The 4,146-nt window shown below is 42.1% G+C and overlaps 1 protein-coding gene across 4 annotated transcripts in view; it reads right to left on the bottom strand.

The window, feature by feature from the left end:
- The window catches only part of EXOC2 (exocyst complex component 2), a 188,585-nt gene that overhangs the window by 183,858 nt on the left and 581 nt on the right, over window positions 1-4,146 (bottom strand). The window contains exon 1 of one of the 4 annotated variants that reach the window (XM_019542524.1): window positions 1,413-1,599. The exons of the other annotated variants lie outside the window; for them this stretch is intronic. The gene's annotated coding sequence lies outside the window, so the exon portion shown is untranslated. Of the gene's footprint in view, window positions 1-1,412; window positions 1,600-4,146 lie in introns of those variants that run through there. 4 annotated transcript variants of the gene reach the window in all.

The raw sequence follows: 4,146 nt of genomic DNA, 5'->3' as shown, positions 1-4,146 counted from the left end.
GAAAAAGAGAACAGCTTCCCCTCCCACCCCCCCAGCAACTCTGAAAAGTATCAACCTTTTTGCTTTCCAGGGCAATTTATGCTGAGATATTGAAATGTAAGTTTAATTATAATCAATGTCACTTTTCATAAATTTGGATATTCACCAACTCTTGAAATAATACAGGTTTAAGACTACATCTTGCGTCCACCCTTCTATCACATTAAGATACTGAATTTTACATTATTTTAGACACAAATGCGCAGTACTATTATTCAGATTACAGCAAAAGTACAAATATATTAAAAGCAGATTTTCTATTAAAGCCAACTGTTTGAATTTTAAAAAGACCATGCTTAAGTTCACTGATGTTATAAATAAACAAACTGAAAACAACCAGTTAAATGCTATCTATTGCTTAGCTTCACAATTTTAATCACCAAGATTCATGACATCCTCTGTCATTTTCCATCTACTTACTTATTTAGGAAGCATTTAGGACCAAATTTACCCTGAGGAGCACTTCTATACAGGAAAGGAAGTCTCAATTCAATCAGACATAGATATTTCACAAGATGGACTATAGCAAGGCCACTAAGTTGTTCTAAGTCTCAATATCCTTTGCTGTCTGTTTTTCCCTTGACTACTTCTAATACCTACCCAAAATGCATTGGGTTCAACCAGTATAGGTACAAAAACACTTTGTAAACACTGTCAACTGAATTAAGATGAACTCCTTTCTTTGTATAAATGCACGTATTTCAAATGCTATTACATTGTTCAGTACAATGAACCATTACAAAAAAACCTTAATAATGTACTTCAAAAGATGAGTACATTTTCTTAAATTATAACAAAAGGGCTTAGAATTAGATTATTTCTGTGATTATTTTAGTGCCTCATAAAACAAACATAAAATACAGCATGAAATAAAACATAAAAAAAGAAACTTCTGGAGAACTACAACTTGTCAAAGATAACGCTACACAAGAGAAAGAGAGAAAGTGCACATGAGAGCAAAAGTCCAAGCAAGAGAGATTTTTACTTTTTAACATTTTTATAAAAAAGGATTAAAGAAAAAAAAAGACATACAAGTCAGAAAGCATGTATGCTAATGGAATGTGACATCACCACTAGTCTATTAGTTTACATCTACTTTTAATAACCAAGTAGCTAAAAGCTAAAGAAAATGAATTTTACCAAAAAAAGCTAAATAGAATAATTACTATCTTGGTAAAGCTTTATTACTCATTTTAATCATGATTAAAATCAATTTAAATTGCTCCTGTAAACCAATCCATCCTGTTTTTACACAAAGAGGAAAGATCATATAAAGCACAGTATGTTTTCATTTGGATAGGGCCTTAATACATGTCCTTTGGGGGGCATATAAATCACTATCGCCACAGGTAGTGGCTGAGCAGTAGACTAACCTATCCATGGGAAAAATCAGCAGCAGGAGTTGTTCAGGGCATGCCTATGACTCTCAATCTGTGGGTCAAGTTCTTTCACCACTTCTTGCTGGGTCAGTGCAGGCTGTAATAGATACCACAACCACAGGGGACTGTGTCAACCTTCTGTGTTTCTTCTTCAGATAGAGAAAGTTACAGCAAGAAATAGGATGATTTTCCCAGGCCACAAACTTATTGTTTTTGTTTAAAAAGGATCTAATGGAATTTCTTTCCCATCCTAAAAAAAATGAAGTGAACTGGTGGTCAGAAGAAGAGGTGGTATATAGTGGTACAGATAGTCAAAGATAAGCCCTTCAATTCACTATTTCATGTAGGTCTCCACATATCAAAAAAGGGAAGTGCTTTAGCCTGATGGAAAATTTCAGACATAGTAATGTTTCGGCTATCCCAGCAGAGAGTATACAGAATCCTGGAGTTAATCACAATACAGTTTTATACATAAAGGAATTTGACAAGAACTCTTCTTAATTTTTAGAAAAAAACCTTTTTAAAGAGAACACTGCAGCAAACAAAGCTTGACATAATTATCCCAACATTATGTAATTAATTTACCCTCAACTAAAGTAGAGGAGTTTCTTGGTTGACTAGATTATTCATTTTAGGAGTCATTAACTACAGACTTATAAATTTTGCAAGCAAAAATTTTTGCAGGAAAACATTTTACAAAATCTTGCAGCACCAGCATATCACAATCACCACCATGGAGTTCTCCTTAGTGAACTTTTAAATAGCCTAGGATTTAGATTTGAAAACTCCATCATCACTAGAATAAAAAATATATGCTAATTAATGCAACAGTCAGATAATGTAACCCAACAAGCAGTCTTGGTGAAGAATATACAGTGCTACCACTATTTTTGTCTAGCCTACTTTAGTAAAACAATTCCTGACAGGAAGTTTACAGCAGTAAATACACAGGGATTGCTTTAAAAACAAAATAGACACTGAATGTTTACAAGCCAGGAAGTTCCACAATGCAGTAGGATATGGTTTTATCATATTTGAAAATGTGGCTATTTACAGCTTTAAAAAAGATCACAGTTGGTAAGAGGGAGCACGAGGGTGCCTGGTACCTTACAGAAGGCCAGTACACAAATGAGGTTTTTCTATCATTTATTCAATTAAGATTGCCGAAATCTGAAAATGGGTAGTCCAACCTGGCCACTGTGGCCATGAGGAACAGTACACGTGATGAGAGGCTAGCACTGAAAGTGGGGAATTGAGATCTGAAAAGGGGCAACATTGTGTGGGACAAAACTCCCTGTGTAAAAGAGAAGAAATCCTAATGATGCTGTTTTACAGCAGCAGCTTCTCCCCCTGCTCTCCCCAAACAAACCACTCAGCTCTCCAAGACAGGCCTCAGTTCTTTACTCTAACAATGGGGTAAGTAGGTACCAAAGGGATGACAGTCCAACAATCCAGCTCACAGACCCCTGTTGTCTAGAACAGTGATGGCTCCACCATTTAGCCTGGCAAGCCAGATGGCCAGTGCACGGTCTGCCCACAGGCCAGATCTGGCTAATGGTCCTGATCTGGCACTTGGGTGTAGAAACTGCCTGGAGGGGGTGGGTAGCCCAATCCCAACCCAGCCCCATGGGGGAGAGGCAGCTTGACATGGTCCCAGCCCAGCAGGGGGGGCAGAAGAGGAGGGGACAGGGGTTTGATCCAGCCCCTCAGAGAGGAAGGAGTTTGACCTAACCCAGCTGAGGGGAAGGCGGTTTGATATGGCCCCAGCGCCATGAGAGGGAAGGAAGGGGTTTGATGTAGCCTCATGGGGGGAAACAGGGATTGACCTGGTCCTGCAGGGAACAGGAAAGGAGTCCTAATTCAGCATGAGGGGGCAAAGCTCGATGTTGGCCCAACCCAGCCGCTTGGGTGGAGAAGCAGCTAGACTGTTTTCAGTGGTGGCAGATGACAGAATGAGGAGCAAGGGTCTCAAGTTGCAGCAAGGGAAATGTAGGTTAGATATCAGGAAAAACTCACTGGAACGGTAGTGAATCAATGGAACAGGTTACTTAGATGGTGGAATCTCCACCCTTGCAGGTTTTTTAAGGCCCAGCTCAACAAAGCCTTGGTTGGGGCTGGTCCTGCTTTGAGATGACCTCATAAGGTCTCTTCCAACCCTAACTTTCTATGATTCCAGGAAGGCCCAGCCCAGCCTCAACCCAGCCACGCAGAGAGAAGGGGGTACAATAGCCTGGTTCCCACCCACTGCAGAGCTTGGGCTGTGCTAATCTGGCAGCAGAGGAAGGCAGCCACAGGAACAACCACAACTCCCTGCTGCCAAAATCTTCCCAGCCCACAAGGGCTAGATGCCAACGCCCTGCAGGCTAGAAGCTGAGCTCTAAGAGCATGGGGCTCCCCAGCCAGTAGGCACCGTGGGAGCTTGGCAAGGTGCCACCACAGGGCACCAGTGCCAGCAGGGTCACCAAATCAACCCCCCAGACTGTCTGTAGGAACTCCAGCCACGGCCCCAGCAAGAAGGAAGAAGAGAGGGCTCTACCCAGGGTCACCAGAGTTTGGTCACCAACCAGGGCCGGAGGCAAGCCCCACCTCTGAGCAGGCAGCAGGAGGAACAGGAGGAGCAGACAAGGAGGCAGGTGAGGGACACAGAAACCCCAGCACCACCACCCCATTGTCTCCTTCCAATCCCCCCCCCTCCCAGCTCCTTCCCCCTCCCCCAGAACACGTTGGA

This window comes from Crocodylus porosus, unplaced genomic scaffold (genome assembly GCF_001723895.1).
Source record: "Crocodylus porosus isolate Cpor-Errol unplaced genomic scaffold, CroPor_comp1, whole genome shotgun sequence".
Classification (NCBI taxonomy): Eukaryota; Metazoa; Chordata; order Crocodylia; family Crocodylidae; genus Crocodylus; species Crocodylus porosus.
This window is presented reverse-complemented; position numbering and strand designations above follow the sequence as displayed.